The sequence below is a fragment of the Bactrocera latifrons genome, unplaced genomic scaffold (genome assembly GCF_001853355.1).
Source record: "Bactrocera latifrons isolate USDA-ARS-PBARC rearing strain unplaced genomic scaffold, ASM185335v1 scaffold_424, whole genome shotgun sequence".
Lineage (NCBI taxonomy): Eukaryota > Metazoa > Arthropoda > Insecta > Diptera > Tephritidae > Bactrocera > Bactrocera latifrons.
The window spans coordinates 156401-183477 of record NW_017537073.1 but is presented as its reverse complement, the minus strand read 5'-3'; the positions used below and the strand labels follow the sequence as shown (position 1 = coordinate 183477).

Below are 27077 nucleotides of genomic sequence, written 5' to 3'. Positions count from 1 at the left end.
TTGAGGGCTACCCGTTTAAGTGCTTACCTTTTCAAACTCAGTCCAATAATGTGCAGTTTCTTACTTTTACTGTTTTCTTTACAATTTAAACATCACTAAGGTTTTATGTTTTACTGTTTTAACTACTTTTTTATTTCAGTTGAATTTACATTTACAATGCTATATATAATTTATTTACATTATAATATATAATTAATTTTGCTGACATTGGGTTATTACATAAAATTAAAGAAAAATACTTACATGTAGTTTTGTAAAATTTTGCACAATAATAAAATTAACTAAGCAAAAGCTATTAATATTACTCCAAGAATACCTAACTACACCTAGCACCAAGACTGAGCCATTCCATAGTATTTACGGTTGTGGTGTTTTCACAGTACCGCTGGTAATACAATTTGCGGACGCAATCCGACATGTTCCACTCTCAGAGCGTGTTTGACATACTGTATGTGAGCCTACTTTTAGTAGTGATCCTCTATATTTCCAACTTACGCAAAGCTGGTCAGTCTCGTTGGTATGTCGATATATGCTTATGGATTTCCTTGTGAAGGGATCTGAAAACGCCAACAAAGAACTTAAACGTCTGTCACAATATGATGTTAGATTCTCGTTATTTTTATTGCGTAAATCTCACCCATGGATACTAATAATCACCTCCATATCAGATATTTGTGTTTCCAAATTTCGCATGAGGAAAGCTATTTTGTCTTATGTTAGCTGCACACAGCATTTAACGATGAAAATTTTCCTGCGCATGTTTGACTTTCAAGAGGCTCAGATTCCCAAATAAATTTGTTCTCTTTTGAATATATAAGTATTTTCTACAAATCTTCAGCAACTAGGGCTAAACTGGAGCTCAAATCTTTATGCGTCACTTTGTCAGAACACATTCCATAACATATTGCAATATCCTTTACCCGTTTCCTCTCACTAATTTGCCACCGTCTGAAAATATAAAAATATAATAAATATTTATTGTTTATTAATATGAATTTTTCTACTTATTATATATTTGAATTCTGTTGGAATTATTTTGTTTATGTTCCTATTTTATTGATTTGCCCAGCCTAGTTTAGATGAAACAATGAAATTGCTGGCAACTTTATTTTTGTCAAATTATTGAACACATTGTTTCATAACAAAAATCTTAACGTTAAAGTAAAATTTTTTATTACCCCAACCATGCACTTATATATTATATATAGCGGGCAGTTATACATGGTTTATTATTTGCTTATTTGGGTAGTAATTTGAACAATATTCCAACATACATATATGAACATACTTATATTTATTTAATTAAAGAAATTAAACCAAAAACTTAAAAAATGTATTCTTAAACAAAATTTAACGTTCTTTTAAAATAATATTGTCATAAAAATATTGATTTGAAAGTTACGCAGACAATGTGCTGAGCATTCATACAAAAACTTTGTAAATTCTACGTTGCTCATACGACATGGTGTACTGTTTCAATTTGTACCACATTTGATGCGTAACTGCGTGAACCTTTTAAAGGATTGTCTTTATGGAAAAATCCAGTCAGACCTGTTTTTCTAGAATGCTTAATAGTGTAATTTTTCTCAAAGTTGCAGGTTTATTTGCTTTGGAGATAAATAATTTAACGCCAAAAATCTTATATTCCCACTTTAAAACATGGGAAAAGTAACATCACGCAGGCAAGGTTTAAATTGAAAATGAAGATCTTGTTTATGTTAAATAATTTTCCAAAGGTAAAAAATGAAATTTTATGGGCCTCAGGAAAACAATAAATTTGGGAAATAACAAACACCCTAATGCTGATAGATATACTATATATTATATGCAAGATTTATGGTGGGTTCTATGAATTTATATATGATATTAAACGACTGAAAAAGTGAGAATAGGAACGAAATGCTGTATAGATGCAGTTGTAGGAAATTATTAACTCAATCAAGACATATTTTGTGAAATTCTTTGCGGCTTTTGACACAAAAGTCTCTACTACTATGTATGTATGTATGCAGTACTGCAGCTTGCATTGTAGATGACGGCGGTAACTAAGGACAGTTGCTGCTATGTATTAACTGCGAAATGCCTGTGTAACATCAGGTGTGAAATATACTGATACTTAGCGCGCCGGCAAATTTCTATATGCTTATACTAAACTTCGTCGACTAATGAAGACATGAATAAAATATAAGCTACTGTATGCAACCTTTCCCAGCTGTTGCATCGTGCCAGTTGCTGCTCAACAATTGATTGCTTTTATCTGTGCTATCATCCTAGCGATTTTCGCAACTTTTTGGCTTAAACGCTTTTGTGCTTCGTTCAGGTTTTGTGCACAACTTTATATTTCACATTTCTTCTCGACAACTATTTTCGATTTATTTTCCTTGCAGGCGAACACAATTCTCAATGAGTTTCTTAAAAGTCAGTACATTAGGCGCTCAGCTGCTGCACAACTTTCCATGGGAGTCCTCATGCTTTTATTTACCTATGGCCACATTAATCCCATATAATCTAAAAAAAAAAGTTAAACTTCGATTTAATTTCATCTCAATGCATTTCTGTTGCAGCTACGGTTAGGGATAAGGGGTCAGTAGGGTAAACTTTTTTCAATTTTTTAATTTTTTGCATTTTCTGTTCCCTTATACCCTTAGAATTAATGTAGAAACCCACTTTGCTATTAGAAGGTTTCGAAGAAGCCTCGAAAATAATAATAACGTTCGATGTTCGGAGGAGCGCTCGGAGTGCTCGCCTCAAACTTTAAACGCGTTTTTCTCAAAACACATTTCTTTAAACTGATACATGATTCCGGCCGAATGACTCAACCGATTTGCTGTTTTTTTTTTCAAAAACACACAAAACGTCTAGCTATCGTCCTTACTAGAGTCATAATTTTTTATAATTTATTGACAATGTTATGACAAAATTTATGTAAAAAACCATGAGGAAAAATTTAAAAAAAAATAATTTTTCTTTTATTAAAATTTTTTAATTTAATTAAGATTTTAGTAGGGACGATAACCGTTGACGTACTTTTTAAGAATAAATTGGGTTTTGTGTTTCAAATGATCCAAACATGCGAAATCGTGTCCGCCAGTGAAAAAACGCATCTCATTCACCCAGCCATTTCTCCGTCAGATGTCATCAAAAAATTCCGAAAGAATGTGTTTATACACTCCACGATATATCTCATGATATGAAGTTCTAATGTAGAATTAAAATTTCTTTGGAAAAAAAAATGTCAAGAAAAAAAAAAAAAACAAAAAACAGGCCAGATTACCATAATGACCCTTTAGTACTGCAGTTACCTTTCTATGTTCGTATTATGAGCACCATTTGGTGCTTAAGTTGCTAAACGCTCAGCCTGCTTAACGTAATATCATCTCCGTTGCTGCAGCAATTTTCTTTGCTGCAAATGATAGTTGATACATGCAACATGCACCAGCAGACTAAGTGTGCCGCAAAAATAACAGCGTTAGATAGTAAATATTTTATCGCAAGGGTCGTTCGTCTCTTGGGTTTATGCCTGAATATTTTCTAAGAACGTATTACAAATGGCAAAGTGTTTAAGGCAGAGAGAAAGTTGCGCGTATGGTCGTTTTTGATTGGTGAGAGCTTTGTTTCTAAAAAATTTAAGTGATTTCATTTAACATTTATGCATATAAAAAAATAAAATAAAAAAGTTATCATTGGCTTTTTAAGACTTCTAAATTGGAGAGGGTGTGTCAAAAAAACAGAATTGTTTGAAAACTTTAGTGGACTGCAAAGTAAAATTTTACCAATTGTTTGCAAAGGCCATTATCAATAAAATTTGCGTAATTATTGATTTAAATCGCCGCGACTTCTGGAAACTTGGCGAAGTGTTCATGTTGCTCTTCTTGAATTACACTTTGTCTGTAGTTTCAGGTTTTTTCCAAAACATCAGAGAGATAAATTTAAAGATTACACATTTACTTTCGACAGGCATTTTATCTTGCATGTTAATGATAGCGATTCTGACCTCAGAACTTTGTTGTAGCAATTAAATTTTCTACAAATTTGTCATGAGCTTCTTTTCAATAGCTCTTGTCATTTACGAGATATATACAAAAAAATGCGAATTTCCTTTTTCCACAGGTTTAGAGCCCCATACTACCTCGCCGGTGTGAGTTATGACTTTGTTGCATTGGTCACATTTTTAGAGTAAACAATTCTAAGAAATATGTGTCTAAAGTCGAAGCGATGGCATAAAATACCTCTGTTGTGTAGGAATTTAAAGATAAAAAATCACGATTGTAGTGTATTTTCTATGGAAAATTTTTGCATGCCTTGGTCCAGTACTTAATGTTAATAATAAAAGCCAAAAATTTCAGGGAATTTTTTTATTGTACTTCCAAGGAAATTTCGCGACGGGACTGAAAAAAATTAATAGTTCAAAAAAAAACCTTATATATATACACATAATATGTATATACTCTACATAACTCATATACACGCCGAAATTCGTCATTTGTTAGAAAAACTTTGCCCTCTATTACTTGATAACTTTCATTTTTTAAATATATCTGTTAATTTAGATCTCCCAAGTTAATGTGGTAAAAACAATAAGAAACGCTAACTTTGACTGCACCAAAGCTAGAATTCTCTCTCACAATTAAAGAGTTTTACATACAAGAATTAAATTTTGATCGTTCAGTTTGTATGATAGTTATATGTTTTAGTAGTCAGAGGGAGGAGGGTTCCGACAAAGAGCAACTTCTTGCGGAGAAAAGGACATGCGGTATTTTAGAAGCGAATTAGTAAGTTACAAACTTCGTACCGAACTTGAAATGCACTGTCCAGGGTATAAACATTATGCATATGTATACAGACAACTGTTGCAATTGTATCCACTCATAGCGTGCAATGCTGCGGATCATAATTTAGTACTTTACTTTGTTGGGATCTATTATGAGGGCAGTCATATGCCTGCAATTACTGCGTCAACTAGGAAAGAATAAAGTCAGAAATAAAGAGTCAGCAATTAACAATAATTTGTATGATAAAATTCAAAATATTAACGAATATATTAATTTATTGCAACAATTTTTTTTTTAATTTTTACTAAGGTAATCTTAGTCCAAGCGAGAGTTCAACCAATGCGATAAGAGTAGCTCAAATATTACATGACCATTTTATTCTTAACCACACTTTTTCCATTGTTTTTGTAGCTGTTGCAAGTTGAACAAGAAAAAACGTTAACTTCAGTTGCACCGAAGCTAAATACCCTTCGCAGGTGCATTTCTGTTAGTAACTTTGTGTTCAGTTTGTCGTAATTCGTTCTGAACAATTTTTTTGAATATTATATTGTTACCTTAAGCAGTAATCCATGCCTAATTTCGTGAAGTTTTCCATACAGGAATTTGATTCCGATTATTCAGTTTGTATGGCACTATATGCTATAGTTAACCGATCTGAACAATTTCTTCGGAGAATACTTTGTTGCTTTAGAAAATAGCCTGTGCCAACTTTTGCGAAAATACATTGTCAAATGTGAAAGTTTTCCATAGAAAAACTTGATTCCGATCGTTCAGTTTGTATGGCAGCTATATGTTATAGTGGTCCGATATCGGCAGCGATGAGCAGTTTCTTATAGAGAAAATGACGTTTGCAAAATTTCAAAACGATATCTTAAAAACTGAGAAAATAGTTCGTATATATACAGACAGACGGACATGGCTAAATCGACTCAGCTCGACATACTGATCATTTATATATAGGTTATCCGACCCTTCCTTCTGAGTGTTACAAACTTCGTGACCAACTTAATATACCCTGTTCAGGGTATAAAAATTAGCAACATTAGCAACTTGCGCATTTCAACCAACTTATTGTCTCTGGACCGTAGCTGTTGAGTCAGCTTGAACTTTAACTACGGCAACTGCAGTTGCCCTCTGAATGGGGATTTGAAACGCTTATCGAGTGAAGCACACTTTTCAGTCAGTTTTGCTCTGCGTACTGGAGTACTGGCGTACTGTGAGTTAGATTGTAGACCGTCGCTGCGGTCTCTTTGTCAGTTGTTGGTATAATTTCACATTGTTTTATTAATTCCAACGGAATGTGTTGTCACATCTTTGTTGTGACGTTACTTTAACGACATACATATATATAAATATATATATATAAATATATACATATATAGAAGCATCTGTGCTTTGGACGACATACTGGTTTGTCGAGATGAGCATGCATATAGTTCTGGCTTCAGTCCAAGCAAAATGGGTGTGCAACGGTAGGATTATCTGTGATTATTTACATTTTGTGATATTTGCCTTCCAACTTTCACCATGACTTATGCGAATGAATGTTGATAATTTACAAAAATTTACAAGTTTTGAGGACTCATTTCACAGTTTAAGCGGATTTTGCATCAGTTTTTGGAATTTGTAAAAACAGTCGCGCCTCGATTATTCGTGATGGTCGGGACCACAAGCATTACGGATAATCGATTTTCACGGTTAATCGAATAATAATATTTATTATAGTTTTCTTTTTCATATTTTTATTATTTAACATACATATTTACATAAAACAAAATTAATTGAAGAAATTTATGTACATTTAATTTTCAACTGAAAACAAGAGTGATAAAAAGGAAATTAAGCAGAAAAATAATAGAATACCCGTACAGACTTGTAAGTGCGAGTGCTTCCTAGTTGCTTCTGTACTTAATATAATAAAAACAAAAATTCGAAACAAAAAATTTTGCAATTACGAATATTAGAGGTAATGACGGTTGATCGAAGAAAAAATTCGAAAACATTGCAAACAAAAAACAATAGAATGATTTTTGGCTATCACGGTCAATCGCAGTTACCGGTATAACTGTACAGAGTTTCTCTGGAAAGTAAGAGGACTGATTTTCTTTCGTCGAGACTGTACTTCGGAGCGGGCGCGCACCGACTGAATTCGGTAGAGGGCGTTGTCAGCTAACGAGCAAGCTGCTGGTCAATTGCCTCTGAGTACCTGGAGAGTCGTGTTTCTGTGAGTGATGCAAGCCGAAAATGCAGCGTTCGTTAGAGCAGAGGTAAGCGATTAAATTCTGTGTAGAAATTGTGAGAGAGACGTCTGATATGATCATGTAGGTTTACCCAGATGTTGCTTTAGCAAGAACAGGTGTGTTTCGGTGTCACCAGACTTTTTTGGAGAGCCGGAAAGAGGTCACTGATGAACACGGTGCTGGAAGACCTGCGACTTCGACAAACACCGACATGTGTGCGCAAAGTTTTGAACTCAGATCGTCGACTAAGTATTCGTTTAATTGCCTAGATGTTAAATTTATCAAAATCTGTGGCTCATGGGAATGTGACGCAGCACTTGAACTTGATTTTAAATTACAGCTGTCTCTTATACACATCTAGATGTGTATAAGAGACAGGTGCAGCGCATGTGTATGTGTGCGCGCTGAAATTTATGCCCTCACCAGCGAGGGCAAATTCATTTCATTTAGAAAGCATTTATATTAATAATTTTTGCATATAAAAAAATATCGAAAATGCTAAAATAAAAACACTTAGCAATAATAATAAAAATATCAAATAAAAAAAAAAAAAAAAAAAAAAAAAAAAAAAAAAAAAAAAAAAAAAAAAAAAAAATTGAATTGAATTGTTTCGGCATAAAATATTACCCAATATGTTTCAGCCATTATACCCAGAATAGCGTAAATTACGTTTTCCTTGAAGTTTGTAATACGAGCAGGCTGAGACCCTATAAAAATATATATACAAATGACGCGACTCCGTGAAAAACTGAGTCGATGTAGCGATGCCCGTCTATTCATCGGACTAGTTATATAATTATCGAACTAGTTCTCAAGTTGTTGAGATATTGTTCTGAAATTTTAATTGAATTTTCGTAATTGAGCTGGTAATGTATGTAGCTGCAAAGCAAGCTGATCGATTAATATCAAGTCTTTCTATGAAAAACTTTTGGGGCAATATTATTCAAGGCAACGCTACAAAGTCCATTTAAACTGTTGATATCGAACCACGATCGCATAAAGCTTGCCATACAGCTGACCGATATTTGCAAATTATGTTTTACATTTTAGTTTGTAAACTTTCCATTCCCAGTGCAAATTTTTAGTTGTTTAGAAATATTTAGAGCAAGTAAGAAAAAATGTGTTGAGTTAGCATACCTAACCAAACAATGCACCTATGCACATAAATAAATCCGTTTATATGTTATCATTATTCATTAGTCTGGTACAAATTGTATGTATGGCAGGCTTTATTTACATACATACATGTGTATGCATTTATGTAGGTGTAATTATGATAAGTGCAGAAGTCTTATCTCATACGCAGCAGCACTCCCACACTAATCTTCATTGTCGTAAACGGTATTCAGTGAATAGGATTTGTCACATATTTTCCAAGCTAAAAGCAGACATAGCGGTAATTTTGCTACTAAACGAGCCATACATGCGTTGAGTTAATTAAAATGGAAGAAACAATTACTACAAATTACACAGACCAGCTTTGTCTTCTTGGAATTTGCATATTTCAGTTGCATGTGGGTATGTACATACAATGTATATATACATCTGAATGTACGTTCTCAAACAAAAACCAAATGAAAAAAGCTTTTCAATTAAGATGGTCACTTTCTGATAACGCATGTGTTGCTGTCGCCCTATTTTTTCGGACACATAAGGAGAAAGAAGCTACGCTATAGTAAACAGTACTACTATAATAAATGAATGAACCGCTTCTTGGGGAGAATATAAGTTCAGAAGACGATCTCACAACCTGAGGGACTAGTTCTAGTCCTCTCTTAAATTGTTTATTATTAGGCCTATATACAAATATATGTATCTTCGTTTTTGTATGAAATTAATTCCATTTAATAATGCATATATTAAAATTCGATATACAAACATTTATTTGAAAAGGTCGCCTTTTGTTCATGTTCTCCAACTCTGACCACAAACTATAGTCCAATGAATTCAAACCGACTTTCAGACGGTCACCTGCAATTATGATACGAGGAATATATCTTTTAGACATTGAATTTTTATCAAGAGCAGCAGAATGGTGACCATGTCCAAATCGATTAGCTTGTCACGCTGATCATTTATTTACATACTTTATAGGGGCTTCGACGTTTCCTTCACGGAACGTTGCAAGCTAATTATACCCTGATCTGGATATATTTATGATAAATTTCCTTACGCCACTTTTGAAAACAAATAGACATTATGCGGTATACTAAATATATATGGGACCGACAGACGGACTCTACATTAATTTTATAATAGTTTTGGCCAAAAATGTGTTTTGGTACTCATATATTGCTTTTAGCTTTTTGCTAAATGTAAGAAAATGGCTTTTAAGTGCACTCACCCACATTTTAACGAAACGAAACTTTACTTCGACTCGCTTATGGCATATATTTTTATATATGGAGCACACAAAACCACAATAATGCCTAAATCGAATGAGTAACATATCGGAAACACTGCACAACACAAATCAACTGCCTAATATAACTTATGTCTAAAGAATGCCAAAGCACTTTGAATGACCTCAAACAAATATGCGGGCAAATTTGTTCCGCAATATAGGAAGCTGTAGAAGAACCTACACATACATACCAATAGTACCCAAAGAGGCAGAGAAGAGGGATACACTGCAGACTCTGGGGCTCGAGTGCAGTGAAAAGCCCACAACTCGATGCTGCAGCAGTTGCAATGCGGCGATTGCAGTTCATTGATTGCAAACATACGAATACACTCTAAAAGCTTTTTTGCCCAGTGTGCCACAATCCATGAGAATGTTTGGTTTGGTCAGTAAACAAAAGCGATTTTTTTTGCTCTTATTGTATAAGTGTTAGTGAGAAGAACAACTATTAAAGTAAAATGAGTCATTCTTTGCAACAATGTATGATTTTGTTTTAACGTAAATAAAATATAGATATACGATTCCAGACATTGTTTTGGATCATGAAAACACAAAGCATCAATAGATGTATAACCAGAAATCTACTTTAGCTTTTTGAGAAAGAATTAATTAATGTTTCCTATTTACGACGTTATCAGATGAAACTTATCAGATACAGTGCCACCAGTTTTATCCTTAAAATTTCAAATTTCTCTCAGTAGAGAAAAATTAAAATCATTAGATTAATATTAGGAGTTCTTTTTACCTATAAGATATGAGAAAATTTAACAATATATTTGTATGATGATCCCATAATTTAATGAGTCAACAGCACTGAGTCGTAGCAAAGTTAATGAAAAACGAAATTTCGGGAATCGGATGGAGCAGAGGAATGGTGGAAACAGAAAATGCTGCACGTTCCGAATATACTTCTAAAAACCATGTTAACTCGTTGGCCAATTACTGCACTCTGTGACAGACAGCCTTTTGAGGTAAAGACACATACGTATATACTTTTATACTTATATGTGAGCACAGATCTCTAAGTGGATTTTCGCGCTAGTTTTTCCATAAAAATCTGGCAAACGCCCTGATACATTGGCATGTTGGTTTGTTATGACGGTCGTTGTACAATGCACGCTGCACTTTTTAGCCATTGTTTGAGCAGCAACCAAGCTCTGAGGTCACATCAGGTGTCCAATAGTGATTATATCGCGTGCCTTCACTATCTCTACACTTTTATTCATTTTATTGTTTTTAATTACAACCTCATTTCTTTTGATTCTGTAGATTTTGCTGTTGCCTTCAAGCAATCAGCGTACCCTAACGGTGTGATAAACAATTGATTATGTGTGTCGTGTTTAAAACAAGGAATCCACAATACAATTTGTTGTCTTTGCTGACGGTTCATTAATATTTATATTTTTATGAATATAACAAAAGCAAGTGCAACAGATCAATATACATATTACTACATTTTGAGAGTTACTTTTAATCTATGAATTCGCCAAAAGAGTTTAGTGATTACACAAATTGCCGTCCAATTATTATATATAATCTTTTAAACTACGTGGCTTATTTTTTACTTTTATTTCTTTAGGGATCATTTAACTCAATGTAATACCAGAAACTCCCAATAATCTATGAATTATACGTTTTCAAGTGAAGCAATTATGTTTTCAAAACCAATTATTAGTCATAACCCAACAAACAATCTGCATGATACAAGTATGTGGTAAGAATACGCATTAGTTTAAAAATTAAAGAACATGAAAATTGTGTAAAAAAGTTAAAATTTCCTCCTGTTTGACTAAAAAACTATTTGGAAGTTTTAACTTGGCCAAACATGGAAACTCTAAGCTTTAACATTTAATCAATGTACCTGTACTTTTCAACTCTTAACGTCTCTCATTAATCTTCCAGTTCGCAGCTTATTTCAACTCTTTCGTAGAAGCAACTGTCTTCGTGATTTATAACTTGACTAAAGTTCCTTTGCTATTTGGACTTAACTTCGAAAATTTCACAATTAGTCAACCTCGTTTGCCATCAATGCTTCTTGGTATCAAGTAATGAATGTGCAGGCACACAACATATTATACAAATTAATGACTACAAGCGAAAATATACTCGATAAATTGCAGTTTTTATGCAGTGAGTCAGTAAGACAAAAATTTAGTTGAACCACAGGGATAAATACCAGTGATCCAATATGTCGTTTTTGTAAGGTACATGCAAACGCCAAAGATGTACTCAAGATGAGATATCGAGAGTACAAGTAGTTCGATCGTCTCTTTTACATTCATTGGCGTTTGCACACTTAATTGAGCATAAAGACGGAAATGACAGCGACGTTGATGAGACAGTTTGAATGAATGAAAAAGAACAAAGTGGACTATTCGTACCCTTATGAAACTTATTTTAATAGCGAAAAGAAAAAAAAAACTTATATTCGTAAGTAATCTAAAATAATATATAAAGTTCTTGGGAAATAATGGTTGGATATGAAAATGAAGAAGCCACGCCTAGTGCCACAGCCCTCAGTCTATAGAATTTACAAAAAACTGGCATGTTTGTTTTAAATGCAGTAACATTTTCTATGAAAAAATTAAATATTTTTCGAGTTACGAGCTATCACCGAGGGCACTAAAATATGGCATTCACTGTTGCAGATGTTCAACCCTTTTTCAGTGGATAAAGCCTAAATAACACTAGAAAAGACGTTAACTTAGATTGCAGGGAGCAATATATCTAGTCAAATAAAAACCGACTTTGTTTTGATTGTTCAGTTTGTATGGTTGTTCTAACAAATAGACAGCTTTTTGGGAAGAATGTGAAAAATTTCAGGTCGATATTTCCAAAAATGAAGGACTTGATCATATATAGAGACGTATATGGCTAAATCGATTCAGCTTTGATTTTTTCGGAGTTTCACAATAGATCTAACTTATAGGAATATGATCTGTAGATAATACTTTGAAAGCACGGTTATATATCTGAATTTCCGCAATATTTGAGATAATCGTTACCAAATCTCCTTAGGTTATTTATGACTTTTATATGAATGTGGAGAATTCCGATGCGAAAATGTTAGAATAAGAGCAATCAACACAGAAGTAGTCTGTTGATGCGGCATATGTGTATAACGAACTGCAAAATCTTTTGCTAAATGACATATTCAGTTGCCCTTGACGATGGTAATGACAATGACTTTCGTCGCTTTAATTCAATGCTTCCCCTATGTCTGCTATAAGACATGCGCTGTTTGTTATGAGAGTAATGAAATGCAATGCTATGTCGCTGCATTTAAAGATATGCTTTGTGCCTTTAAGCACATTTAACCTCTAGTGCTCTCACATACCTTTTTTAGAAGTTTAAAAATATCTACACATACTAGCACAGAAATCTTTTTCTGTTTTTTATCTAACAACTTCACCAAGGCTTTCTTTTTGTAAAACAATTACATAGTATAACAGAGCTTGAGTTGAAAAAAATGCACTAATTACAAAAATTAAGTGCCTCCACGCTAACCCAGTGCATATCCGATGTGCATATATGAATCATATTTCAGTTGGAGTCAGTCAACGTGAAGACAAGGCACTGCTATACAAAAGCAATTTCCCACAACCTTTTGCAGAGTTTACTTTCTTTAGTTCTACTTCTCTACGTACTTGAATTTTTTATGTATGTTTACTGTTGAAGAGTCTGCTCTTTTGCTTATGAATGTGAAATTGAAAGCGTGGAAGTCATCCCGGAAGACCATAAAGTGGCTGGAACAATTGCTCTTAACTCCCATATGTGAGCACATATCTTTTGTGTATATATTTGTGCCAAGTTTCTCACAGACACATCAAATTGTATACACTAAAAGGGGTATTTTATTTCTGCCAATAAGTTTGTAATACTCAGAACGAAACGTCGGGCGGTGAATGCCGGCCGTGAGTAACGTTTTGTGGCCGAGAGACGCCGTACCGAAGTGGTTAAGTGACAAATAATCTTTTCAGAATCCGGCATAGATTGTTGTCTAATGCAACACTATAATCTCCGACCCTTTGTGAAGATCGGATATAGCTGCACCTGAGGTGGATATTAATGGTTCAGTGCTGTTGCAAGAGTCAACTTGTCCCTTCACTCCGATCTTCTATATTATATAAAAACATATAATTCTTTGCCTATCTCGATAATTTCCAGTATTAATTTACAAAATTTTGGTGAACCACACTATTTTACTTTGTGCAGCAAGTTGCGAAAGTATAAAAATGAAAAGTGGAAATGTTTAAAGAAACCCAAAATTTAATTGAATTTAAATTAGTATAATTAAGGATTATAAATATGCATGATGTGAAAAAGTTTGTTAATTTCCACTGTAAAAATCTTAAAAAAAGAAATAACTTTCTATATAATTACAACTCAATTAAAAATTAAATTAGTACTTTACTTATGACTATTTAGCATTTTTTTTCTCTGACGTGGCAATACAACTTCTATTATGCGAAAATGAAATGTTCATAGTAATTTTAAACGTAAAAATAGAAACAAGTTGTAAATCAGAAAAGAGCAAATGATCGCAGCAAAAGTGGGGTAATATAAACTTGGCAAAAATATTGCCGGAACTTTTTAGCTTTTTAAAACACAGCCGCCTAAGACAGCGCGATCGTTCCCACGACAGTCGGGTCTACGAAAACCGGAACGGACCCGGATTTTTATCCGGCCAAGGACTGTCAACTCGGCAGAATTCTGCCGTTACAACAACAACAACAGCGCGATTTAGACCTAAACGTGTGCATACATATATGTATGTAATATATAAATAAATACATAAGTATGTTTTATCATGTTGACGACAGCTTAAACAACAGCAACCAACACTCTGTGTATGCCATTCTTGGATTCTCATAGTCGACGACAATAACACGGTGTCTTTTGAAAAAAACAATCTAACAACAACCCATGAACCAGATAGACATACATACAACGTAAGTATGGCGACAATTTAAATAGTAGCAGAGAAACAAGTAGCAAACTAAAGAGAAGAGAAGCGCCCTTAAAAGGTAAACCATAAAAAATGTGAAATAAAATAAAAAAGAAATACGATTAAACATGAAACAATGCAGAAAAAGTAGACACACATAAAACTGTTTTTTAATTACAAGACACGACAATATTGAGTATAGTGAGCATTGTGTATGTTTTATTAATGGAATTAGAAACCACAATGGCCGATTTTTATACGAATTTCCGAACTGACGATAAAGTAGTATGAAAACGACCTGACATGCATGACATACATACATCAGTTATAAAATGGTTTATTTATTACTAATAAATATCTGTGCTTTAAATATATTGCCTTGAAGTATACATTTTCTAAACTCCTTAAATCCTTTTTTTATTTTCACCTCTGTTACTCTTTACTACGGCCCACTGTCTAACGCGTTAGCAGTCAACGCAAAATGTCTGCTAAACGCAGTTCTCTTTTTTATTTTCCAGTTCTGTTCCACTATTTTCTTCATTTTCCGTGCTTTCTTTTCTGACTTGTTAAAATCGAATAAACAACGAGTGGCGGGAGCATCATCATGATCTTTCCGACATTTTCACAAACATAGGTACGAACTCACTTTTCCTGTTACTTTTGTTTCCGCTTTTTCTTCGCCATGTACATGAGAATGTGATGCGGACCCATTTTTTAGCCATGTCCTCATTCTTTTAGGTGATGGCCAGGCACTGGTTATCTAATATGTAGTTAGCAAGGTTACTAAGCTGCGCATGGGAGCTTACTTCAATGATTTGTTTTTCTTTTCTCTGCAATTATTTCAGCTTGTGCGAGGAAATCAAAGCTATCGTGATAGCTAATCGATGGAAATCAGAGCTGAATTACCGATGGAACGCAGATACATATTCACGAAACTTTTGTTGTATCTTTTATATAATATAATATTATATTATTGAATAGTTATTTCAATTCATTGATTTTCAATAGCTTTGGAATTGCTGCGTTTACATTTTATATTTTACAAAAGGGATTGTAGATTTATAGAAGTGTATGGTTTTAATTTTATAGTCTGTTGTTCAACTTTTCTTTAAAGTTTCATTTAAGTAAATTGGTTTTAAGGAATTTTAGTCCTCTGTCTTGGCTTATGGTCGTATTATCTCTAGGCATATTAGATACTATTGATTGTACATATCTATATGTAAAGAGCGAATAATTTCAATTTCTATAATATTCTTTATGTTTTAAAAATGATTTTGGGCATGCGACAGCCACAGCTGGCCTAAATAAGTTCCAGCCGAAAGGTGCAATGTTCGACAACCTTTTTCCACCACTAAGGGGCGTATGTCAACAATAACATGCTGAATATTCTCTTCCAAGGAAGCAATTGTCTCAGGCTTTTCTGGATCGATAAAATCGATAAAAGCCTTCACATAACCTCCTCAAAATTATCCAGCGGTCTTAAATCGCATAATCTTGGAGGCCACGCGTCCCATGACGCGGGATAATGCGCTCCTCAGAAGTTTCCTTTAGTAAGTATATTGTATCTTTGGCTATAGGCTTTTAGCGCCATATCAACGTCATCATCGCCTAAATCAGGAACGAAAAAGTCATTAACCATGGCTACATTCTTTATAAAATAGAAAAGAAAACTAAAAAGATATAACACTACAAAAAACTAGTTGGACATTATGAAAGGCTAAAATTATTTGGATATTTTTTTTGATTATGTATTTCTTTAAACATCAAACTGAGTAAAACTCATTGTTCTGTCGGGCACATATAAATAATGACGAGCTGAATCCATGTCCGTCCATCGGTCTATGTATGAGCGAAGTAGTCTCTCAGATATCGATCTTCAATTTCGTAAACGTGCTTCTCGTACGCGTCACGTTTGAATAACCGATATCGGAGCTCTATAGCATATAGTTGGCATAGAAACTGAACGTTCTGAAGTGTTTGTATAGAAATCATTTGAAGAGATGTCTTCACGAAATCTAGTATGGGGTATTTTCCAAGGCAATAATAATGCATTCTCCGAAGAAATTACTCAGATCGAATCACTACATATTTCAAATGCCAAACAAACTGAATCTTGTAAGGAACCATTTTTATATGTGAAGTTTACTATATCTCTTAGTACTTCAATGGATGTCAGAAATCTATAAATATATATATTTTCATTTTAAAAACTTTAGACTTAAAATATTTTATAGATAGAAAACCCAAGGGATTACTAAAACAATTTTTGAAGCAAAATAAAAAATTGCTCCACTGAAGAAAAAATCGCACGTTCGATTACGCATGTGTTAGAGTAGATACAACATTTCGACACGAAATATCAATAATACTCGTTTTTTACTCACAAATTTATGTACCCAATGTGTATCTTGAAATATATGTACATTGACTCTGTGGAAGCGATAAAATATTAACATCTATTGCTCATTGTTTACATTGACTTATTTTCAGTCAAAACAATTGGACAAGTATGTAACAATTGAAACTATGGAATTTCCTTTATAGTTGCGCTAAAATTATGTAACAATAGAGAAGAATACAAAATGTTCCGCTTAAAATATATCATAATAAATGGTCAAACTTTTTGACGTATTCTTTAAATTAATAATACCGTTTTTTTTAACAAATTACTAACAAACATAATTAATGTAATTCCGAATTATAACAATGAGAGTTGAAGGTTACTCGACGATAATAATGATATCATATTTCAAAATATGTAATAATTAGTGAAATTTCGATGTCATTTCTAGTGGGCAATGCGGCATGGAATATCGCCGTCTCCATGAGAATGAAAAGAATTAGTGCCGAAGAGCATGAATTACTTAAAAACGTTTGCAAACTAATTAATTCATAAGCTAAATAACAAACAAAATGAACACAGAATAATAAACCACAAAATACTATTTTCCCTAGCAATAAATTTACACACGGGAATAAACATATATATTATGTGAAAATGTATAATTCATTGTATTTGCATTTGTTGAATTAAATTATTAATGTAAATAGTTGCTCGAACATTTGTAATGAAGTGAAAGAAAATTTGATAAGTATGGCAAATAAAAACCGCAGTTAAGGTTTTAAGGAAGTGGGAACATAGAAGAAAATACATAATATATACTGTATATTCATAACTGGAAAAGAATACGATTCTTATCTATTATTTAAACTTCTTCTTCTTCTTCTTAATTGGCGTAGACACCGCTTACGCGATACAGCGCGCCAGTCGTTTCTTCTTTTCGCTACGTGGCGCCAATTGGATATTCCAAGCGCAGCCAAGTCCTTCTCCACCTGGTCCTTCCAACGGAGTGAAGGTCTTCCTCTTCCTCTGCTTCTCCGGTGGGTACAGCGTCGAATACTTTCAGAGCTGGAGCGTTTTCGTCCATTCGGACAACATGACCTAGCCAGCGTAGCCGCTGTCTTTTAATTCGCTGAACTATGTCAATGTCGTCATATATCTCACACAGCTCATCGTTCCATTGAGTGCGATATTCGCCGTGGCCAACCCGCAAAGGACCATAAATCTTTCGCAGAACTTTTCTATCGAAAACTCGCAATGTCGACTTATCCGTTGTTGACATCGTCCAAGCTTCTGCACCATATAGCAGGACGGGAATTATGAGTGACTTATAGAGTTTGGTTTTTGTTTGTCGAGAGAGACTTTACTTCTCAATTGCCTACCCAGTCCGAAGTAGCGCCTGTTGGCAAGAGTTATCCTGCATTTTGTTTAAAGGCTGACATTGTTGGTGGTGTTTACGCTGGTTCCAAGATAGACGAAATTATAATTATCTACGACTTCAAAGTTATGACTGTTTGTTTGATGACAGGAGATATTTCGTCTTGCCCTCGTTCACTGCCAGACCCATCTGTTTTGTTTCCTCGTCCAGTCTAACGGTGCAAGTGTTGAGACAGATGATATCAATATCATCGACATACGCCAGCAACTGCACACTCTTGTAGAAGATGGTACCTTCTCTGTTTAGTTCTGCAGCTCGAACTATTTTCTCCAACTTGTTAAACTAAACTTTGTATTTATTAGTGCTGGAGGGTTGAACAGACGGTCTTTATTTACGAAGCAGAGGAACATATGTACATATATACGTGAAATAGGCGGGATAGTAAGGTGTTGGGAATACAATTTTTCTGTAAATAAATTCAATAAATATTTAATATTACAAAGTTTATTATAAACGTTATAAATGTTATAATTTTGCCACTTTGGTTGAGGTATCTTCAAATGCATCATTTGCCTCTTCAAGCATTGAACTCTTAGTTTATTTTATAAATGGTTGTGGTCCACTCAAAATTTCAAAAAAAAGTCAGCAACCATTTACTTGGAAATGCGGAGGTACCAATTCACGATTCATCACCTGTCACGTTGTCATAACGTGTTTCGAAACACCGTTATCGTATTCTTATACCATGTCTCTCGACCAATCGACACGAGCCTTTTTTGAGCAATTGACAAATTGTATGGGATCCAACGAGAACAAAGTTTTTCTACAATGTAATGTTCATGCAATTTTATGGGTGTAGTGCCACTAACGCCTATAGTTGTATCGCGATTAATCAAATGACGATCACATTTTACACATCGTCTGTAGTTTCCGGAACCACAACTAATTTTAAGGGACCTTCCACAAATTCTTCTTGGAGTGTCCTGCGACCTCGACTCGATTCTCCATATCATCAATAAACATTGGTCCTTAGTAAAGCTTCATCCCCCAAAATTGATCTAATTGAGGTAATTTATATAGATCAAAATTTGTAAAAAATTATCGCGAGAAAGTGTTTGCGATCTAATTCCATTTTTTGGCAAAGATGAATATTTTAAGTTGCAATAAACAAGACAAATAGGGTATGTCAAAACATTCTGAGTATGTATAATATCAGGAGTGTCGAGCTTTATAATACAGTTCGCCAAATTCGGAAATATAAAATGCCTTCTTCGGGCAGTTTAAGCAATCATCAGGCTTTTCGTTTAAATATTGGTAGGCTAAATTCAGCTAATAGAATGTCATTTCAACAATGAAAAATAATAATTTAGACAGATTTACTCAATATTCTGTCGTGTTGTAGCAATTACTTCCGATCATAATCTTTTCTAAAAGCGAGTACTCTTTTCAATATTAACGGTGACGTGCTTCTGCTTAATTGAACGGGTAACACTGTGACAGATAACATTGAATCCATTTTAAAATATATTTAGCTTTCTTGAATATAAAGTGATACAATAATTATTCAAAAAAAAAAAAAGCAGTAATAGAGCAAAAGCCAAGTGTCGATAAAACTTTGCAAATAATATTTCCGCTGTCCCGACATTCAGCATTAACGGTAGCTCAATGATTAAGGCTGAAAATAGAAACAAAAAGTCATTATACGGGGGAATTAGTGAGATAGTTAGTAATTCCACAGTGCAGGGCAGGATAATGACATGAACAAGCTAAGTTGAGGAAATACATAAAGCCACTGCATTAGCTCAGTGAAGATGGCTAGGCAAGCGAACGGACGAGACAAAATCCAGTTGTTTACTGGAATTTTATGTAAAAGTGCAAAGCAAAGTGAAATTCGCTTGACGACAATTTCCCTCGTTATTATTGCCATGGTGCGTGTTCCTTAAAATTGCCAAGTTGTAGTGGTGGTAGTTTATTAGGCAACAAAACTCAAATCCCAACATTTAGCCTCTTAACGTGTGATGGTATTATGGCTGAAATGCCGACTTCACTAGAGCACCTTCTTATTGTAGCAGTGCGAATTTGCCCACTGGTTTGTCACGCCGTTGAAATTTGCTTTTAATATTATATTTTGCCGCAAAAGTATATTGGACTACAAATGGGCACATGAAAATGTGTCGAAACATGTCTTACGGACGAGGTTCCGTACAATGCCTCAAACGGAAAGCAAATTTGCGTTCTCGTATACTAAATATAAACTACAAACAATAAAAATGGTAGTCGGTAATATGTCATGTTTCCGAGGTCATGTAGGATTTTAGAAAATTGCTATATGGTAAAGAAAAAAGTGCACTTCTATTATAACATAACAAGTCAGCGGCTCGCACGTCATGACCGAATTGGTCAAATGAAGCTATTAACTTGTGCCACTTTTACCATATTATACGGATGGTCTGCATAGTAGACCTCTAGAGACTACTTTTTCATACTGGTTAAAGAAATAAATAATAATTCGACCAAAATTTTTGCTGCTATTTTTTAAGCTAAGTACTAATCAGATCACTGTCATGGCTAGATGTATATATTCATATAATATCCATTAACAAGTTGAAGTTTTTAATACCAGAACATTATTTGAGAACATTATAATTACAAGTAATACGGTTAGAAAAGAAAGAGAGTTGCTCATTTGTGATAAACAAATGGGTACAATATCTCCAGAAATAGTGAAAATAGTATAATTAATATGATTCTTGTGAAATTAAAAAAAAATAATAATAATAATAAGTTGATGGCCGAAAAGACTCTTTACTACATACACATTTACCTAGATACATATGTATGTCTTTCACATGCTAGTTGTTTCTTTGGGTCCTACGGTAACGTTTACAAGTTGTTTGAGTGTGGAATATTTGAGTTTGAAACAGATGTGCCAATGTGCACCTAGCCATGTTAGGTAGCTGCGAGAAATTGTTGCTGAACGCATGAAACTCAAATGCAAATGGGCCCCGGTTGTCAATAGTCATTACTGCATCGCACTGTCAGCAATTGGAGTTATGTTATGTTTGGTTTAGCTTTGGTTTCAGGTACACATTATGAGAAGAAGGTTTAGGTATGGAATATGTACATACATACGTATGTGCTTGCGAATTTGTAATTTTTTTACTTCATGTACTTTGGTACGTTACATATGGGTGAACAGGGTATATTAAGTATGTTACGAAGTTTGTAACACCCAGAAGGAAGCGTCGGAGACCCTATAAATTATATATTATATATAAATGATCAGTATGTTGAGCTGAGTCGACTTAGCCATGTCCTTCTGTCTGTATATTTACGAACTAGTCCCTCAGTTTTTAAGATATCGTTTTGAAATTTTTCAAACGTCATTTCTCTTGAAGAAGCTGCTCACTTGTCGAAACTGCTGATATCGGCATATAGCTGTCAAATAAACTGAATGATCGGAATCAAGTTCTTGTGAAAATTTTCACATTTAACAATATATATTCACGAAATTTGTATAGATTATTTTTCAAGACAACAATGTAATCTCCGAAGAAATTGCTCAAATCGGTTAACTATAGCATATAGCTGCCATGCAACTGAATGATCGAAATCAAATGCTTGTATGAGAAACTTCCTCATTTGACGATATATCTTCACGAAATTTGGTATGAGTTGTTGTTTATAGAAATAATGTAATCTCCGGAAAAATTGTTCAGATCGATTTAGTCTCGGATTTAGCTTCCATACAAACTGAACCCGTAGTTACTAACATAAATGCACTTGTGGAGGGTATTTGGCTTCGGTGCAACCGAAGTTAATGTTTTTTCTTGTTTTTCTTTATGAATGGGGAAAAATATGTAACAAATAAACAAAAGGATAAGTACGTAACTTAGATAACAAAATCGTCATTCACACCAGGAACTATCACTTGAAGAGGCGCGAAAGCATTGTTAAGTAGTTAGAACCTTTAAATAAATTTCGAGCGCAGGAGTGGAGTAGTGTGAAACAGGTATGCGTAATATGCGGAAAAAGTTTGTTAACCTTTTCGTGTATTAAGTGGAATATGCATACGTGCAAAGCAGTAATTTCACAAAATGAATTGCATAAATGCATTGATATATTTATATATCCCCCATTAATTTCCAAGAAAAACAATAAGATAGTATAAGCTCGGTTTTAGCGAAGCTATATTATCCTTTACAGCTGCATTTATTTATTGCTAAATATGTCAGTGGTTTGCATGAATAACTTTATTTTGATTTAGTGGGTTACTTCGAACTGTTGCCATATGCTATAGTGGTCCAATCTGAATAATATATTGCAAGATTGTAGCGATACCTTCGATAATACTCATATTATTTTCTAAACTTTGTGATAAGACTTTGTCAATTCAAAGAGTTTTCCATACAAGGATCTGATTTTGAACGTTCAATTTGTGTGGCAGATATATGCTGTAGTGGTCCGGTCTCGGCAGTTACAGACAGACTGAGGGCTTGCATATACATATGTATACAGTTAGACAGATGGACAAACACACGCACTTGGTTAAATTGTCAGAGCTCATCACGCGGATGCTTTATATACAAGGTGCTTTAAAAAGTAAAGAAAACCTAAAAAAATAGAGAAAAATATTTTTTTCGGCAAAGTCAATTTATTTGATTTAAAATAGTCTCCTTCTGCTTCAATACATCTTTTTGCACGGTCCAAAAGCATATCGAACGAATGTTCTAGCTCGTTGGCCGGTATGGCCGCCAGTATGACAGTGCAAGCCTTTTGAATGGCCTCTACGTCTTCATAACGCTTTTTTTCATGGGCAAATGCATTTTTCCAAAAAGGATGCAGGCGCACTGTGTTATATCAGGTGAACACGGAGAGTGGTTAATTGTTAAAATGTGATTTTTGGTAAAATAATCATCCTTCAAATGTTGGATTCTGAGCAATTTTTGGTCGTCAGTCAATTTGTGCGGAACAAACCGTACACACAACTTTCGTAAGTCCAAATGTTCGGTCAAAATGCGATAAATCGATGTTTTGGAGATGTTCCATTCCATTTCCATGAATTTTAAAGATGGTTTAGGCTGATTTTTGATGAATTCACGCACAGTTTCGATGGAATTTCCGTTGATCACGGATTTTGATTGGCTCACATGTTTATCGTCATTTATGTATGTCCTCACGATCACTTTGAAAACGTTAAAGCCACTAGTGCACTCTGCTACGGGGTAGGCAACCATCGTCATAAACTTTTTTCATCAATTGAAACGATTCGGTAAAAGTTTTACAAATTTTAAAGCAAAATTTAATGTTGACTCTTTGATCGAAGCTCATTTTCGCACCAGTAACACAAACAAATTGACACTTAAAACGCAATAACTTCACTTCTAATAAATGAAATGTCATGAAATTCTCACTGGACGATCAATAAAGATAGCGGATTCTAACGCATCAGTCGACATGTAGATGGCGCTAAAAGGGGCGCTAGATTCAAAAATGCCTCTTTACTTTGGAACGCACCTTTTATAAATCTAACAGGTGATCGACGTTTCCTTCTGGTTTCGTGTTAAACTTCGTATACCATATTCAGGGTATAAATATTACGTATAACTTTCTAGCAGAAAACAATATAAATTGTTGCAATGACTTGCTTTAAAATACTAAATTTTCCCTTCTTACGTCCAAGTAAATATTTTTACTTACACTTACTTCAAATAAAACTTTTTACCTAGTCTTAGCACCAAAGTCTTTCATAAGTTTTTTAACTGAAATCCATTATGAATAATTTTTCAAAACTAACCACGTCTGGGTATCATTCAAACAGTGTAGAATACAGTGCAGCATTTATTAGTATTATGTATTAATATTGTGATTATCAGCCAGTATTTAATATGCTTTTTAATTTGACTAATTTTTGCATTAAAATACCCAAAACAGTAAGCTGTCAATATAATATTTGCATTTCTCTACTCTTAATGCAACTCATTTCTGTGCAATATTTATGAAAATATAAATATAGATAAGGGTACAAACATATTTATTTATATTATTAAATGTATATTATTACAGTTTAACCTTTTTTACCAAATAGTAAGCCGCAAAATATTTATCACGAAGGTCGTGAAACTAGCAAATGACTACTCAAGTACGAATTAAATAGAATATTTGTATTATAATTTTACTAATGCTAAAATGAAAATTATTGTGCTAATGCGCAGCTTTTAACATTTATGAATATTATTTTTCCAGCATTAGCGCATTATTAACTTTTACAGATTAAGAAAATTTTCATTGAGTTAGGTTTCAACCACAGGTTAACCGACAAATGGCTTTCAGAAATTTCTAGTTTTACTATATAAAATATATTTTTCACCTACAAAATCAATTTCATTTAAGGATTAGTGGTATGCGAGGTTTGCTAATTTTTTTTTTTTTTTTTTTTTTTTTTTTTTTTTTTTTTTTTTAATTTTGTGGTGTTTGCTAATTTGGCTAAAGTGAAGAGGCAGCTGTAAAATATTTAATTAGTTAATACCTGTGCATATATATACTTGTAGTATTGCAGTATTGCATTTTGCTTGTGGTGGCGTTAAATGCACTGAGGTATTAAAATCGGCTAATTTGCCGGATGTGGCCCAGTAAATGAGTCAAAGGCGTACCGGTGGTAAACATCCACATCATCTGCATGCCGAATGCAACACCAAATTTCGCTGATTGTATTTAGTGGATGGGAGGAATTTTGGTGGAGGTTGGCCTTTACAAGAAGGCAGATAAGATGCTTAATGAACATAGAAGAGCGTATATACTATATGTATGATGCAATTATTTAGTAGTATTCATGCGTATATAGATAGAAATATGAGAGAATGTCGAATGTATTAAAAACTTAAACGAATTTATAATAATTGAAAATATTACCTTAACAATTTATAAAGGAATTTAATAAGCAAAACCAAAAAAAAAACAAAAAAAAGAATAATAAAAATAAATTTAATCCTTCACCATGTCAAGTCACGGTCCAACCGGAGTTAACGGAAATATTATTTAAATATGAATATACTCTGATTTTTCAAACATTTATAAAAAAAAAGTACTTTATATAAAATGACTATTAGTGTGCTTAGCATAATTACTGAAGTAGGAGCTCTCGAAAGTGGTACTAAAAAATTAATACTAAAGCTTTAGCCTTATTAAAAAACGTAACTAATAAAACATAATTCTGATATTATTTAGATTTATAATGCCTGTAAATTATTCAATTTCATACTTTGTTCTATCTTTATATAACGTCTCATAGAAAAATTTAAAATTCAGTAATTTACGATTTACAATCTAAGCCAGATGCTCAAACAGGCTTTTGGTGAAACCTTGCGCTAAGAAGTCTTATGATTTTTGCTTTGTGGAGAAATAATATTTTTTGCTGTTTAAAAACGTTGCAGTAAGCCTTTACCTTCACCATAGTAAAAGTATTGTAACATAGGCCAAGATAGCATTGAAGATAGCGGCTAAGCCATGATGCTTCCCTTCTCTTGAACAAATTCAACTCGATAGGTTGCCATTGTTTCGTAGAGAAATGGCGAATCGGAGACATCTATTTAATGTTCATTTAATGCTACGTTAATGGGAGTAGATATTCCACACGTGTTTTTCTTTCAATACTAATTGAGCTACCGCGGACATTATGGCAGTTATCAATAAACGTATTAAGCAATATCAACTGTGGTTTTCGCAGTTCTCCCTCTACTACGACTTGCTTATTGTTATTATGTGTGTTTCACACTTATATGAAAGTATAACACAGCAACAAATATCGATAATTTTTTTATTATTCTCTAAGTGTAGTTTATATAATTTGTATATATTTATGAATATGTGAACCGTTATTAGATATAGGGGCGTTTATGCATAAATAGATATATATTTGGAAACACTTTTGTTTGATTCACGGTGATTCGATCTGAACAATATGTTCTAAGATTGTAGCGATGGCTAACAAGTTTTATGTTTTGTTTTCAACATCTAACACACCTAACTGAGGAAGGGGAATGGGATATATGTCGGTTAATATGCAGAATTTGCAATAATAACTATACAGTTCAATTATTCATTAGTGTTGAATTTGCGTTTAGACACGCACTTAAGACTAAATATAAGGTATTTTAACTTCACACGAAACGTGAATTTTTTTTAATAATTATTGAATCTAAGCATTTGGCGGTAGTATTTCTATCATCAACAAAATGGTTAACAAGACTTGATTTATTTCTCCCCACTGTTCTTCGCAAAACAAAATACTTTTGTCGTTATCAAAATCAGGCATTGTGCTTTGTTGGACCGGCATTTGATGAAAGTATACCAGTTTATTTTCCAACAAACACTCATGACTACACAAACAGAAATTCACACAGACATACCTGTGCAACAGGCAGACACCGCTTATAATACATAAACTCAATTTAGATGGGACTCTACATGGACTACATATGTCGGGTAGTTTTTGTTGTTTGGAAAAGCACTGGAGTGGAGTTTTCTTAACGCCACTCGCATTCCTCCATGGCTGTTTGTTTGTAGTGAACTTGAGAAAGGGCTTGTTGCAATTACAATAATATGGTTATTTTATTTTTTATGTCTGTATAATCATATACACACAAGCTTGATATTTTATTTTCATTTCATATTTGTTATAAAAACGTCGTCTTTTTATAAGAAGTTACGAACACACTTAAACACACATTTCTTTTACAATTTAATTGCTGCTATTTATAATTCCAAGCATTGGGAAACATCCATCAAAGCATTTTTATTAGATACCAATTGTCGAGTGATTTAAACTTTTGTTTTTGTACATACTTTTTGAGTAAAAACACCTTCCACTTATTCAGTATTTATATTTCCATTTGTGCACTATTAACATCTTGCATTTTCACAACATACCGAATGAAAAATTGAAAAAAGTCCACAATTATACCGTCGGCGAGCGTGACTTACAACAGCACATGTATT

The 27077-nt window shown here is 33.6% G+C and overlaps 1 long non-coding RNA gene across 1 annotated transcript; it reads right to left on the bottom strand.

The window, feature by feature from the left end:
- Positions 1–225: 225 nt before the first annotated feature.
- LOC108972792 lies at positions 226–27077 on the bottom strand. Its single transcript, XR_001993664.1, has 3 exons — positions 26925–27077; positions 638–948; positions 226–557 (listed from the first exon to the last, which is right to left on the bottom strand). It is a non-coding gene; the product is annotated as an uncharacterized LOC108972792 (long non-coding RNA).